Raw genomic sequence first — 16,472 nt, 5'->3', positions numbered from 1 at the left:
ATAGAGATGATTAGTTCCAAAAGGCTCATGTTGACTTAGATCTTTCTACCTGTGGTAGTGCAGTGTTTTCTACTGAGGAAACGAGACAGGATGGAAGCTTCAGAGATGGGGAAAAATGGAGAAGAAGAGGGTAAGGAGTGACCAAACATGAGATTAAAGGAGTGAGAAATACGAGGAAAGGGTAGTTTATCTTGATTTTGGAAAAAGAAGGGTTAGTCTTCCCGGGATTGTCGATATGAGACTTAGGGGAAACCTATAGCTGGCCTGTAAGGCATAGCTGTACCACCACTTAACTATGAGGCGCAGGAGTATCAGTTTTCCACACCACAATGTCATCGTACCCTCAACTGGCAATAGATGATAACACATTATCTTAGAAGTATCACAGGATTGTTAGGATACTGTAGTACAATGAAAATGTTTTGAAAAATAGACGTGTTCATTATAAATTACTCTCAACTACTAGATAACTGAGTGATGTCTATTAATTCCCTTCACAGGTATTTACTGAGCATCTAGTATGTGTTAAACTGGCCAATAATGAACAGATCATCTGTTACTTCTTCCTTCTCCTAAGACAGATCAACTTTAAATTTCCGCCCTCACACTGAATCCCCAAGCACCCCTAGAATCATCCACAGTTCAATACTCAAGATTTATCACTGTGCTAGTCACTGGAGGGTCAGAGTGAACAGGCTTGAGTCCTGCCCCGAAGAAGGTGAAGGCAGAAAACACATTCAATTAATTACAATACAGTCTAATACATAATGTACTAATGGGATGGGACAAAGTATTATGGAAGCAGAAGGGACGGGCTGGGCTGCATTCCAGAGGTGACAGTTGAGTTTTAAACAAGCAACAAAACCATGACTTGCTATCCTGTATCAAGTACCTACAGTGTGCCAGGTGCTTCATAGACATCTTGGATCTTTTTAATAACCTAAGAAAGCCATAGCCCCATGTTACAAATAAAGAAACAGGTAAGGGAGGTACCCGAGTCCACACAGGAAATGGTGGCCCTGGGATTTGATTCCACTTCCGGTTGGCTCTGACTTCACCCTCCTTACATGCCATGCCGGAGGAGATGGCACTGATCCCGTATCAATTCTCCAGTCAAATTAAAAGCTAAAGGTGAAGAGGATCAGAATGTGTTCTTATTTCATATAATCCATGCCATAGAAATGTCTTTGTGGAGAAAACATGAAGTATTGTATTTCCAGAGTATGCTGTAATTAGCAGTAATGCATTTTCACTGTAGGAAGTTGGAAACTAACACATTTTCATGAAGACTTGATTAAATATTTTTTCCTCTTAGAAGGCCTAGTGCTCCACTTGCCAACTCTGTATGTTAAAATACATAATACATCTGCCCTAGAGTGGACTCCTCTCAAACAAATCTAGCAGTGAGTGACTTGAGTAAGCATTGAATGTAAATGGCATCATTATAAGGATATTAAGGGGTCAAGCTGTCAAGGCCCCTTGCTAAACTGAAGCTAATTTCAAGAGTCATATTCACACAGTAATGCCCTTTTATAATAGCAAATAAATCACATTTGCAACAATTGTTAAAAACTAACTGCCAAATTTCTGTTGCAGTTGTAAATACAACTATTTGTCAACTTAAATATTTCCTGCTGTATGGCACCAAATGTAAATCGGATGGGGACAGCCACTAGGAGAAAGTGAGCTGGCTATTCTTTCTTGCATGCCAGGAATTTCGCCTCAGACTTGTATTTTGGTATCTTAGTGTTCTTGATCAAAGAGAAACTTACATAACAAGTACTATTAATGTGTATGTTGATATTATTAAGGCTTTGGTGATAAGGTTTTAATAGGAAGGCAGCACAGCGTAGGACTAAGAACCAAGGACTCAGCTGATATCTGTTCTTTTTTTGTTTTGTTTTTTGAGACGGGGTCTTATGTAGCTCAGGCTGGCCTTGAACTTGTGGCAATCCTCCTGCCTCTGCCTCCTGAATGCTGAGATTATAAGTGTGAACTACCATGCCTGCCTCAGCCTGTATCTGTTTACAGGCAATGTAAATTTAAACAAGTTTCTTAGGCTCCGTCCCTCTCAGTATTCTTAGGTGTCAAAAGAACAAATGATTATACCTACTACATGGCTTTTTAAAAAATGCACATAGATTATCTTATAAGTTACTCAAATTCAAACATTGTTTATGATTGCTAAAGATTCTCTTTAAGAGAAATAGATGATTCTTAAGAAGTGCTGTATATCTTTTGGTTGTCTACATAGCTATTAGATCACCTCATTACATAAATGGTTTGCCAACCTGTAATTATTGGTTCAACCTCACAACTCAGTCTAGTAGAAGGTTGGGTTTGGGCAAGGTTAGTGTTACTCTAGCTTCATTTTACTAATGAGGGTACTGAGATCAAAAAGCAGCTTCGTGATTCAGCTGAGATCACAGAGCTCAAGATTTTCTAGAGGTGAAGTACTTTTGCCTCCCCAGGCTGCCCTAACTCCTTGGTTCACAAAGGAAATGGCGGAACAAATTTCCTCTAGCCTTTTCCTCAACAGCAGGCTTTCCTGATTTGCTCGGATAATTGTTGTCTTCTCCATCTGGTTTTTCCAATGACGACACCGCCCAAGGCATGCTTGTTTTATGTACAGGGGTTCTGATCTTCCCCTCTAGACTGTCAGCCATTTAGAGGAACCCTTTCGTCTTCCTGCAGCCTCCAGTGTTTGGAGTAAGGCTGGTGAGACAGTGCCCATTCACAGTTCCACGGCTGCACTGTGAACTCCCCACAGCTTTAAGGAGCAGGTGTGTGTGTGTGTGTGTGTGTGTGTGTGTGTGTGTCTGTGTGTGTGCCTGTGTTCTCTGGAGGCTGTGCTCAGGTTCATTTTGGCTAAGATCAAGTGTAAGTGAAGCGAATTCTCACTGAATACCTCCTCTGTGCCAGCTCCAGGCTTTCATTCACCTCTGATTTAACCTTATTTCTGATTTTGGACTTTGATGTTAATTTAATTTTATCTTATTTTTTATGTTAATTTTAGAAATTCATCTCTCTGCACTGGATTTGCCCATCACAATTTAAAGAAGCGATGACTGTGATCTCAGAGGCACCATGAGCAGGAACTGGGGCAAGTGGATGGATTTTAAAATGTGAAGGTAGTGGTTTTGGCATGATTTGCTTATAATGACTTATAATGAATAGCTTGATGGGTTAATTGATTAGATGTAAGGGTGAGGGAAAGATATTACTGAAGGTTAGAGCTGGAAAGACCCTTAAAAAACACCTAATAAATAAATTTATTTTATAAATGGAGCTACTCCAGCACAGAAAGGGACATGGTTTGTCCTAGGTCACAGAGCCAGGTATCACAGGTACATGACAAAAACCCTAAGGTGACTTGGCTCTGAGCCAGAAAACACTTGTTGATTATTGTTTTATGATATATTACAAAGTCATTTTGTTAAAAATGGCTAAAGGGCTAGAGAGACTTACATCAAGGCCTTAAGAGCACAAGCAATACAAAATGTTCATCTAACCATTATTTGTGATATTGAAAAACTGCAGCAGTCCAATATTTGGGCATTGGTTAAGAAGATCATGACATACCAGAGTTATGGAATAGTCTGTGCTATTATCATAAGGGATGATGTGGTTGTGAAAAACTTGATTTAGGAAGCACAAAACAACAGGAGGATAAAAAATTATATAAGCAACACGAATTTAGCTTTGCAAAAGCAATATACATAGAAGACTAAATGAGAATATAACAAAATGTTAACTACAAATGTGAGATAAGCAGAATTATAACTGCAATTACATACAGATTTTCATGCATCTTGTAGATCTGCACTAATATGGTAGCCACGAGCCATTTGTGGCCACTGAGCCCTTGAGACATGGCCGATCCACACTGAGGTGTGTTGATGTAAAACATACCAGACTTCCAGGACTGAGGATGTAAAAACAGTGTAAACTATCTAATCAATAACCTTTCATACTGAGAGAAGGCCGAAATGATAATAGTTTGGTTATATAAAATATTATTTTCATCTACCTTCTGTTAACTTTTAAAAATGAGACTACTAGAAAATTAAAAATCATGCACATGACTTGAATTCTATTCCTGCTGGATTGGTTTCAAAGAAGCCCATTGCAACTTGAGCAGAAGGGTAGGGCCAGTGCAGGTGGATAGGGGTGAGGTGCTGCCCATAGCCCAGCTCTCCTCTGCCCTGACTGCTAGCAGTGCTCATTACACCTCTTCCCAGACACCTGGTAGACAGGAAGAGGTTCAGGATAGAATGGCTCTGTTCTGGGTTCTTTGGGATGACAGAAGGGGTGGGAGAGAGGCCCAGTATGGAGCCCCCTTTGCCTTAGGTGTTCAGGCAGATGGAGGCCACCTGCCACCCTGCTGCTTCTACCTCTTTCTCGTGACAGGTGGGCTGGATGGGTAGCACAGCATGCAGATGTGGGCAGATGGGCTTAGGCCCCACAGTCAAACTGTCTCCAAGTGCGAGTAGAGTTCTATAGCAAAGGGTTTGGTCTTGTCTTTTGCCAACCTTCCCTTAAGGGGATCCTGTTAGGTATGGCACTGAGGGATGGATTTATAGATCTGTGACATTCAATGAAGAATCAGACTTTCAGAACATTAAGAGTTCATAGATGTTTTGCAGACTAATTTCAAGATTGTCTTCTCTTTTTGTAAGGAGAAGCACTTGAGGGTCCAGACAGAGTAAGTGACTTGCTAAAGGCCAGAGGTTTTTGTATCAGGGTCTGAGGCACTTATCTGTGACCCACAGCAAGTCACCTCACTAGGCTGCATTTTCCTTGACTGATCACTGGAGGTAGTAGGCCTGGTAGACTCCATTGCCTCCAGATGTGTCTATGACACTAACAGGGAATTGTAAAGATTTGCCACTTTGTGGAAAAAATTTAAAAAACTTGCTCTCCACCTAAGCTAATTTTGAAAGGTGCAGTGTTGAGAATTCACCTACCACAGAGGTGGCATCCATCGCACCTCTCAATTTCCGCTAGAGCAAGATCAAACCATCAGTCAGACCCGTGAGTTCTTAGAGCAATGGCTAAGTTATAGGAGCCAGATTGTATGCCTAGCTCCTCTAGTAGGATAATTCAGCCACGGGCAGCCCAAGGCTCCCTCTGTACGTCTTGTTTGGCAAAGTATGATGCCAAGGGATTACTTCCTACATACAAAACATGGAGGGTGGGAATTCATGGGAAGGTATTGAGAATCGGGATGGTATAACCTAATTTCTGTTTTTAAAGGGTTTTTGAAGGGTTGCCTTGAGAAGAGACCATGAGGACGAGGACAGAGAGGGGAAGATATTGCCAAACTTTGGGTGAGAGATGCTACTGTCTGAGCTAGTATGGTGAAGTGAAGGGTGGGAGATGCGTTCGTACTGTAGATGCATTTCAACCAAAAAGGCTAAACCATGGCTTAGCTGTGGGGTGTGAGCAAAAGAGAGGCATCAAGTCTCCAAGACTTTTGCCCTGCAGAAAGTGGAAGAATGGAGTTATCATTTCCTGAGTGGGACAGACAGCTAGAGGAATTGTTTAGAGGTGAAGTCAATATTTCAGTTTTGGGTCTGAGTACGGTGTTACACATCTGTAATCTCAGCACTTGGGGAGACTCAGGAAGAAGGATTGCAAATTCAGGCCCAGTCTGGGCAACTTAGTGACTTAATCAAGACCCTGTCTCAAAATTTAAAAAAAGAAAAATTAAAAGGGATTGGTGTGTAGTTCAGTGCAAGAAGCCTGAGGGTCAATCCCTGTGCCAAAATAAAATAAAATAATAAACAATTAAACTTCATTTTCAAGTGTGCTACATTTTAGATGCCTTTGTTGGAGAGTGATCTGGAGGGTGGGTTGAGACCTCAGGAACTTTTCTCCTTTTCAGCTGTATGATCAGGAGCATGTGCTGGGCTGGGCTGTGGTGCTGAAACAGAATCTGTTGCTGGTAAGGAGGTAGCCTTTTCTCTGCTGTCACTTTTGGGTCTGGGGTTCCACTCTCTCCCTGGTTGGGGAGAGGTGAGAGCTATAGCACTGAGCCCTTCCCTGGGGACACGTGCTTCTCACTGTGGTTAGGCCAACATGAAATAAAGTTGACAAGGATGAGGGTAACTGGGTAGAGGGAAAGAAGTACCAGAAGCATGACAGAAGTGGGGACGAGAGAGAGTTGTGATTTGAGGGAGGCGAGTGTTCTCTTTGAATTGGAAAGACCCCTGGAACAGAGTTACAAGGCTGGGAATACTGGTCTTGACATTTCCACCTACATGGTCTTACGACACTTCCTCCCATCTCTGGGCCTGTTTTCTTGTCTACTGACAAGAGTCTGAGGCCTCTCCCTTAAGGGCTGTTATGAGGATGCAGTGATTACAGCAAACTGTGTGAGACTGTTTCTGTAGGGCCGTGTTTAAGCCCTGATCTCCCTTCTTATCTGACTGCCAGGAGCAGTCAAGGAAGCAGAACTCACTTCTTGGCCTTTGACTGTGGTATTCTCTTCTGTTTCTCAAAGATGAGGAGCAGAGAAAGACTCTAGAATCCCAGCTATCATAAAGAGAACATGCTCTCCCAGGCAGTTGCTAAAAGATACCTCTTTTTCCCACTTGGATCACTGAAATGCCAGACAACATTGAGCTCTCCATTGTGGTAAAAACACTTGATACTTAATTTTAAAGAAATGGGTATGCTGCACTGTAAGAATTTTCAATGAGTGGAATATTAATATGACTATGATAGTAAGAATTATTTGCATTACATTAAAAAAATCAGTAGGCAGAAGAGACACCAGCCTCTTGTCCTGTTGCCACCTAGTGGCAACTTCTGGGATAGCCCAGCCTTGTGGAGGGAAAATAAGACTATTAATGCCCCAGTTACACCATTGTGTGGGCCTGTTGCTTGGTCAACAGTAAACACTCCTGGTACCCATCTTGGAAACCTTCCCCTCTGTTTCTGTTAGTGCTCTATCTGCTTGGGCATGACTTAAATCATAGCTCCATGTGACCATCTCTGAGTAACGAGAACATCCAATCTCTGTACCAACAGCTGCCCTGGACACTACCTTACAATGATTTTCTGAAATCTGTAGTGTGAAAGGCAGCAAACAAACAACCAACAACAATTAACCACAACAACAAACAGCAGGGTCCTGCCATTTAGCACGCAGGACCAGGTAGTACAGCATGCCTAAGTCACAAATTTCAAAGGGCTTCAGAAAGTTTCAATTAGAAAAAAGTAACTGTCTTCCAAATACAGAAACTGCAAAATAACAATAAACATTTTTGAAATATCCACAAAATGGAATGTATCAGTTAAGTGCAATACAACTCTTACGTAGTTATGTCTAAATCATGTTCCAACAGGGTGATGTGGATGTGGTATGTGTGAAATATCTGAAATTGAAAATACCCAGGGAGGTCCTAAACAACCCTCTCCTGGAAGACTTTGCAAGATCTTCAGCATCCTGCCCTCCTCATTTTATGGACAAGGACTCTGAGAGGTGAGCTGTTTTGCTACAGGTCCCATAATTAGGGGAATAACTGAGATTAAAGACTGAATGCTTGATCCTGTTCTAGCTCTTTCTAGGACACCTAATTACCAGCATTTAAAAAAATTTTTTTTTTTAATATGATACCAGATGCTTCTCTGTTACTTTGGAAATTCTTTCACAGGTGTCAAAACTATATTAAAAATTAATTTCTGTATCCAAAATGAAAAATTGTGTAATCTAAACACACATCAGCAGTAGCCACACTTGTATTTTTTACTGTTGTTGAAAACAAAACAAAAACCCTGCAAATCTTTTAGTGCATATTCTGCCAAAGTGCACTCCCAGAAATCTTTTACTACACTCTTGCTTTCTCAGTTTCTTTTCCTACCTCTATAAATCTGTGATCATTCCTCTGCCATTTTTAAGACTGATGTCCTATCTGATGTTATTTATACTCTTAGGGTATGGAGTTAAATACTTTCTTCTTTTTGTTCTTTTAAGTATTTCCTTGTTTTTCTGCTATGAATTTTTTGGAAGGCCACTTTCTTATTTTGAAATTAAACACTAGTCTCTTAAACTGAAAACCCAATTTTTAGAACCTCATTAAGTTTCTAGGACTAGTAATAGTGCATGCTTCTATAGGGCCAGGGGATTTAGCTCAGGGGTGCCGCCTCCTGCCTCGCCAGCTCACGGTCCCGAGTTCGATTCCCAGTAAACAGTGTATGCTTCTTCCATGGCGACTCAATACAGTAATCCCACACTGTGTGTGGTTCTTCTCCTCTAACTTTCATGCTGTAAATGTCAGGGCTGGTGAATGATCTGCTTTATTGAGAAGTGCTCCTTTAGTGCTACTGCAGATGATCGCCAACAGGCTTTGTCGATTTTCAAGGCAGAAGGGCTCTTGTTCTGTAGTTCCCAGCAGGAGGATTCCTGTGCACAGTCCTTGTGAGATGTGGAGGACTCTTCACAAAGCGGAGTCCTCTCACGGAGAGGGTGAGCATGCAGCACTAGCCCCATAAGTTCACTGACTTGCTAGCAGAGTTTTCTTTTCCTCTTTCCTGAGAGCTCCAATAAACTGGAATATTTTATCGAGAACAACCTTGGCTGCAGAATACGTAGGTCAGAAGCAAGTATTATAAGGCCGTGGCCTTGGAGCTATTCTAGTCCCGCCTCTTTAAATCCTGGGAACAAGGCTTTGCCTGTTCACGCCAAAACTTGTATTTGAATGTTCATTGCAATATCATTCATGACAGTCAAGAAGTGGAAGCACCCTAAATATCCATCAGTAAATGCACAAAACGTGGTACAGCCATACAGTGGAATATTATTCAGCCATAAAAGCAATGACTGACACAACTAATACATGCTACAGCATGACTGAACCTTGAAAACACGGTAAATGAAAGAAAAATTGCAGAAGACCACCTATTACTTTATCCCATTTATATGAAATGTTCAAAACAGAAAAATCCATTGAGACAGAAAATGGTTTCTAGTGGCTGAGGGGAAGGAGGTATGGTGAGTGACTTCTAAGGGGTACCAAATTTCTTTTTGAGTGAGAGAAATGTTATAAAAGTAGATAATTATGATGGTTGCACAAGTCTGTGAATATACTCGAAACTACTCAAGTGTGCACTTTCAAAAGGTGAATTATACAGTGCACAGTATCTCAGTAAAGCTAGTGCACGTGGACACGCACACACGCGTAGGATGGAAACCTACATAATTTCTGTGGCCTGATACTTGAATCTAGTTGAGTGTGTACATAATAACTGACTGTAGAAGTCTGTGATAAGCCACCTCTGAAAATGACTTCTGAATTTATTCTGTGTCATCATTCAAAACCTTGAAAAGCTTGCTGTGTATTGCTAACACATACCTGCCACGTGCAGTAAAGCAAACTAGTGCCCGATGTAAGAGTCATTACATGGGGCTTAATAAGCAGTCGTGAGTTGGAAGGGATAATACATTAGCATAATGTAATAGTCATAATCTCAGAAAGACTTGGTGAGCTTAAGGACACAGTGTTACTTTCCTAGCAGGCAGTCCATCTCTACCTACTTCCTTCCCACTGTGGGCTTGCATTATGTGTCAGCTCCTGGACGGAGCGGGGCTGGGCATGGTGAAATCCAGAGGCAGGACTGGCCGGGCTGGTAGGCACGTGATAAAGGAAAACTCAGCTCTTGCACCTCCCCTCTGCCCTCTTTTTGTGCATCCCAGCAGCCCCCAGCCTCTCAGCTTGTGTTCTGTGGTGTGGACCCTCCCCAACACTGCCTGCCTTCCACAGGGAGCCTGCCTCAGCCCCACCGAGTTAATCCAATAATATCAATCCTCACTGATTTGGTGACTGTAGAGGACAGAGTCCCAGGTGCTGTATGTTTATCATCACAGAGCCTTTCAGATTCAGTTAGCTGGGGGTGAATTAAGATTACACAGTGCTGCGCGTATTGCCTGTAGACTCTAGTGTTTGATTCCACACCCTGTCAAGCCAGTATGTCATCTTTTTGACAACAGTGACATTCTGAAAGCTGCTTCTCTGGCAGAGTGTGGGAGACAGACTTGGAAAAGGAAAGGTGAGAAGAATGGAGCATGTACTGTGTACTTGGGTTCTGTTAAGTGCAAGGTGCTGTGATCAGGATTTCCTCGCATCATCCTCACAACGGCCTTGTGAGGTGGGCATTGATATCCTCACCTAATAGAAGTGAAAATGAAGGCTCAAACAATTGAAGAAATGTTCTGTAGCTACCAGCTAAGTGGCAGGACTCGGATAAAAATCCAGGTTTGCTAAGCCCAAGGTCCTGGTTTTCCTGCCACGCCAGATGCTGGGGAAGGTGCTCCTGGTTACCACAAGAGCACACCATGGTTCTGGCAGCCACGTTGGGAATCCGCACCAAGTACTAACAGTTCTGGAGCTGATTTATCATGGGAATTTGGGCAGGCCACTTAATGCTCCTCTGTCTCACCTTTCCTGTTATTTGTCTATAAAGTAATTTGGGAGCCCATCGCATGAGAGCCATAAGAGGACAAACAAATACTGCTCTTTGGTATAGGCAGAAAGCCAAGGTTCCTACATGTGCTCTATAAAAGTCCCCTGGTTCTTTCCAGAAATGTAGAGCACAGGGGTCCTGGGGAAAATGCCATTTGAGTAGCCACTGACTGAAAATCACCTTGTTCAGCCCTGGTTTTCTACTTGGCTCACACAGGGCTGTGCCAGTGCACTGGGCTCTGGCTTCTGAGCTTACACCCAGGGGACTGCCTTTAACTGATGGGCCCCTCCCCTGCCAGCTGTCCCTGGATTCCACTTCTAATGAATGAAAGAAATAGCATTGAGGAAGGTATTTTCTCCCTTCTTCCTGGCTCCCTTGCTCTTCTAATCTTCAGTGCATTGTTTCTTAATATACAACTTCCTCTCAGGAGAATGCACCAAGAAGGCTCTTAACTCATGGCCGATAAGTGTAAATTCTCAGTCTCAGCTCTATTTGTATGTGCTAGGCATTTTACACCATCTTTGAGACAACTTGTTAAAAGAAACTGTGAAATTACTTTCCTCATACTTCCTCATCGTAACTAAATTAAAAAGAAATCCAAAATATGTACATTGATTTTTCCCTCCAAAATCTGGTACAGCATATTCTTTGGTACACTGTGTATCTTTAATGTGAAGAGAACTTTTATAGCATTATTTCTTTGAGAAAATGGCCTTATCTTGATCCCTTTAGATAATAACCTCTTGTCCTGCACATTTCTATTTCTATTTCTATTTCTATTTCTATTTCTATTTGTGTTTTTGCCACAAGGGATTCAAAACGCGCTGTCTCCAGCCCATGGAAGAACTGTGGAGGACTCAGCTCCCCTCCCCGGCAGTCACTCCAGGGGCCGGGAGCACTCCGTGTTCTTCCTTCTATTCTCTGCTTATCTTCTCCTGGTGGGGGCGGAGAGTGAATTTTGTTGGTTGATTTGGATTTGTATTTAGTATTGGCACCTCATTCTGCCTAATCAAACTTCAGATGGTCAGTTTAATATCATTTACATATTCACCCATCAGTGGAGAGGCCTATAGAGATTAAAAACCAGGTGTACGTAAGGTTAGTACTCTACGACGGACTAGGAGTATGGCAAGATAGGATAAGACTGGCTCCCTCATGAAGCGAAGTGAAGTTTGGAACAAGGGGAACACAATGCATCTTACGTTTAAGAAGGTGAAGTATGTGGAGGAATATACATATTGTTAAAACAACTCCACTTATGCCAAAGATTCATGTAACTTTATAAAGATTTTCAGGGATTTTAAGTGCTATGTTAGACTGTGCTGGTAACAGATGTTCAATGACATGTTGAAGTTTTTGTTGTACTGAAAAAGCAACGGATTATCTGATATTTTCTTATAAAAATCATATCAATGCCACCACACTTAAAGTGTAGCTCAAGTTTATTATTTCTAAAAGATATAATTTAAAGTAACAGAAGGGCTCCTAAAAATAAGTATTACCATAGGGGAGCCAGAAGATTTTGTTTGTTAAAGGATTCCCTTCAGAATTCTAGTCTTTTGTGTCACTTCTTGTTCTTTTTCTACAAAGACAGATGGTGTCAGTAATTGCCTATATATTTAATTAAGTTAAAAAGCTACGTAGTAAGGTTTTGGCAAAAAGTAGGACATTTTCTGCTGTGAGCAAAGAAAGCAAAGGAGGCAGAACCCGGTCGCATACGATGCTATTCCTCACCAAACACACATTTTTGATATCCATATGTGTTGGAATGTGCGATTGCATTTTATTAATTATCAGAACAGAGGCATTTATCCTGGAAGATAAACCCCATAATGGAAATCTGGATGGTGGCTCTTTTCCACTCTTGACCAGCTAGACGAAAAGGATTCTACCTGTTGCCCACATCACCTCTGTCCTTGACCCAGTACTTCAGTGGGTCTTCTAAACTTCTGTGACGTTCGTTGTTTGCCTGGGACTTCTCACCTACCAGGCTAATCACTGTAAAATTATTATGGGGGAAAAGCAGCAGCTACTTGTAGAAAGTGGTTTGGAAAACTGACTTAACCATTGTTGGAGTGTCTGTTTTCAATGTTCCCATCCCGTGAATCCACCTTCTGGCTTAATGGCAATATGGAGCTCCCAGCTGTGGTGTTCTGTATGGGCTGCACATTTAAACTCTTACAGCTTAAAAATGGCGACCACAACACTGATTTTACTCCATTTCACTTAGTCATTAACATTTAATGATTACCTTATGTGCTGAGCACAAGGATGGAATATATTAAAAAAAATAGAAGTTGTGTTTTCTGGCTTTAAGCTGTTCAACTCAAATCAACAAGCAGATTGAGGAAATACAAGAGAACATGCATTTTTTTTCTGGCAATGGTGGTGGTGAAGGGGAAACGTTTTCAAAGGAAGTCACCATCAGTCCAGTGCGGTGCACAGTGTTTTCTGTGGAAGATCACAAACTTGGTATCTACACATCATGGTGGGAACCCTGGATTGGCCACCAGATAGTCGTGTGACCTTGAACATGTCACTGCAGCCTCAGTTTCCTTATTTGTAAGCTGGGGATCTGAGGGTGAGGATTAGGGGTATTGTATGTGAAATACACAATAGTGCCTGGCCGATGACAACATTTCAACAAATAGTTAATATCATTAGCAATTATGCTGATCATCTGAAAGGCCAGAGGATGAAGTGGCAGTGAAGGGGGATTAATTAATATAGATTTCTGTGTGGAGTTGGATTTTGAAACACATTTTGAAGGATGAGAAGTTGAAAAAATAAAAGAAACACAAGTTGTAGGGATGAAGGAACTGTGTAGGAGGTGGGATGAGAATGTGTTCACTGAACATAGAGCCACCCAGCTGATCTGTCCTGAAAAGTCTGGCGCGTATGATCATTGAGAAAAAACAATTAGTGCCATAGTGGGCGGTGGTGGTGGACAGTTCCAGCTGGTCATAAGACATAAGGACAAGAGCAAGTTACCCTGTACATTGTCACTCTGACATTATGGTACAGGAGAATAAAATAAGTGAAAATGAGTGTTAAGGACAATTTCACAGAGCTCATACAAGTCAGTAGCAACAAACCGTTAGAGTTTAGATCTAAAATGTCCCCCAAAAGGCACGTGCATTCAGAGGTGAGGCCTTTAGAAGATGATTGGATCCTGGGGGCCCTGTGCTCGTCAGTGTATTAATCCATTGATGAGTTTATGGCTGAATGTACTGTTAGGAGGTGAGCCTGGGTGGAGGTGGGTCGCTGCAGTGTATCCTCAGAGGATATGCTTGTCCCTGGCTCCTCCTTTTTCCCTCCACTTCCTGGCTGCCATGGGTTAGGCAGCTTTCTTTTCCATGCCCTCTGCCATGCTGTTACGGCTTTGGAGATGGATGAGGTAAATGCTGGTGAGGATGTGGACTCTTTGTACATTATTTATTGGGTATATATCAGTGTAGCCATTCATGGAAAAGACTATGGAGCTCCCTCAAAAAATTCAGGATGTAGCTATTATAAGATCCAGCAATTATACACACACACACATACCACAGAATATCATTCATCCTTGAAGAAGAGGGAAATCCTGCTCCTTGTGACTTGTGAACCTGGAGAACATTATGCTAAATGAAATAATCCAAATGCAGAAAGACAAGTACCACACAGTCGCCTATGCTGTTGACACTTGTTCATTACTGAAATATATTGTTGATTTATAGTTCAGAGGTATAACATTAGCTGGTAATTAGACTATTTGATGCTCTGAGCCTAAAATTCAACCACCTATTGAGAAATAAAACAGGCATCTCTGGATGTTATCATCCAAAAAATAAATATATAAGTAAAATAAAATAAAACTTACAGAAACAGAAAATAGAAAGGTGGTCACCTGGGATCAGAAGGTGGGAGAAATAGATATAAGTTGTAGAGATCCAATATTCTTGATGACTAGAATTGATAATAATTGTACAAATGAAGTTTGCTAAGAAAGTAGATCTTGCCAGGAATTTAGCTTAGTGGCACCTCACCTGCCTTGCAAGTACAAGGTCCTGAGATTGAGCCCCCATACCAAAAAATAAAAAAAGAAAGAAAGTAGATCCCACACATAAAACAAGGCAACCATCTGAGATGATGGATATGTTAGCTTGATTGTGTTAATTATTTTACAATGTATATCAAAATATAACATTGCATATCTCCAATACATATTTCTTTTGGGTTTGTTTTTAAGCACTGAGGATGAATGCAAGGCCTCTTGTATTCTGGACAAGCACTCCAGTAACTACAGCCCCAGTTCAAATGTACACCATTTTTATTTGTCATTTATACTTTAGCAAAGCTGGGGGGCTGGAAAAGTACAATTTTGAAAGGGAAATTTTTATTCCACAAAAGTCTTGACCACAGGTGACAGCTGGACGTAGGAAAGAGACTTTCAGGGCTTTTTTTTTGTGTGTGTGATACTGTGGGGGTCAGGGCAAGCTATAAACGGTTGCATGTACAGAATGTTCTATTCTTTCTTATTAGCAGAAAGTCTTTTCCTTTTTCCCTGTCTGCTGCCCTCTTGAGTCCTGCAGATATGTAATACCCCCTGGAAAGTGCAGGGTGAGGTGTGGGTGCCCAGATTTCCCTGTCCTGGCAATGTTTGTGGTGATTAAAGTTAGTTAAAGATTTCAAAGTCCTGACAGGTATCTAGGCAGCAGGATCTCCATGATGAGGGAGCATCTGAAGGAGTCCTGGGAGGGGGACTGCTGGATGTAGACAGAGGAATTAGGGCTGTTATCTGTGGACCCTCTGAGGTGCCAGCCAATGGCTGAGGTTTAGGCTTGGGTTCCTGCTTTCTGAATGTTAACGTTTACAGTGTAATGGGGTTAATGTAGCATTTAAGGTCAATCGCAAGGTAAATATGTATATGGAAAAATTGGCCACTTTCACTATTTAGGTAAAGTATAATTTTCACTGTAAAATCTGTCATCATTGGCCTTGTGTTGATTGTAAAAGTCATCATTGCTACCATGATTGTTACTATTGTTGTATATTACAGGTTTCTTTCACTGACACAAGATGCAGACCTTTAAAGGGACAAGTCTTTTACTATAATGTTTCAAAATCCTTTGGGATCTAGTTTCCCTATACTAGGTATTAAGTTGTGATTAACACTGTGCCTATTATAGCATTTAAAAACACTGAATGTTAGGTACTTCTGTAAAGGCCTATTAAAATTTAATTTAGATATAACTGTTAACCTTCTTATATATAAATAAAATACCTTCCCTAAAGATAAAAAGTAAATCTCATTAAGATCCCTTGGTGAATTCCTTATATATCTTGAAAACAGAGCTAGGGAGATATTGTAGATGAGAGTACTAGAGGGGAATTCAGAGAGAAATATTCATTCATTCATTTAATAAATATTTATTGAGCATCTATTATATGCTAGGCAGGATGTTAGGTGCTGAGTATACAGAAATGAGCAAGAAGGAATTATGATATTTCTGTAGACCTTGGTTTTTCCATTCCCTGAAATAAATATATTCATTTCTGATGCTTATATATCACTTTGAGATGATGATAATGCTCAGTGACTTTTAAAAATGATGCTAATTCAATTCAGATTCTGCTCACAGTTTGAGAACCTGCTGAGGGCCTCTGTGACAGTTTCACATGTGGTTATGCCATTTGATTTAATAAGAACTGCACCTTTTATCTATCTGCTCAGCCTCTCAGAACATCCTGCAAAGAAGGCAGAAATTCACCACTTGTTAACAAGAGAGCAGAGCTTAGAGAAGCCCAGTGAGTTGTCCAAAGTACCGTGTTGGTCAGTGGAAAGGTTGGGACTGGAACCCTTTGTTATAGCAATGAAAGTATTTTTTTTTCTATTTTAGGGAGATAGTCTGTATTTTAAAACAGTTTAATAAAAGTTGGGCTGGGGATTTAGCTCAGCGGTGCCATTGCCTGCCTTGTAAGCACATGGTCTTAAGTTCAATCCCATGTACCAAAAAAAAAAAAAA

General features: G+C 41.1%; 1 protein-coding gene and 1 long non-coding RNA gene across 8 annotated transcripts in view; one reads left to right on the top strand and one right to left on the bottom strand.

Moving 5' to 3' along the window:
- Iqch (IQ motif containing H) overlaps positions 1-16,472 on the bottom strand; it is a 192,513-nt gene that overhangs the window by 27,859 nt on the left and 148,182 nt on the right. The window lies entirely within an intron of this gene.
- LOC104875608 overlaps positions 1-16,472 on the top strand; it is a 111,801-nt gene that overhangs the window by 46,621 nt on the left and 48,708 nt on the right. The window contains exons 3-6 of the long non-coding RNA XR_784117.2: positions 3,017-3,131; positions 5,257-5,330; positions 5,888-5,947; positions 7,353-7,489. This is a non-coding gene — a long non-coding RNA (uncharacterized LOC104875608). The remainder of the gene's footprint in view (positions 1-3,016; positions 3,132-5,256; positions 5,331-5,887; positions 5,948-7,352; positions 7,490-16,472) is intronic.

Source organism: Fukomys damarensis, unplaced genomic scaffold (genome assembly GCF_012274545.1).
Source record: "Fukomys damarensis isolate Sample0158 unplaced genomic scaffold, DMR_v1.0_HiC HiC_scaffold_25, whole genome shotgun sequence".
In the NCBI taxonomy this organism is placed as follows: domain Eukaryota; kingdom Metazoa; phylum Chordata; class Mammalia; order Rodentia; family Bathyergidae; genus Fukomys; species Fukomys damarensis.
The sequence above is the reverse complement of the archived record's forward strand: the minus strand, read 5'-3'. Positions and strand labels throughout refer to the sequence as shown.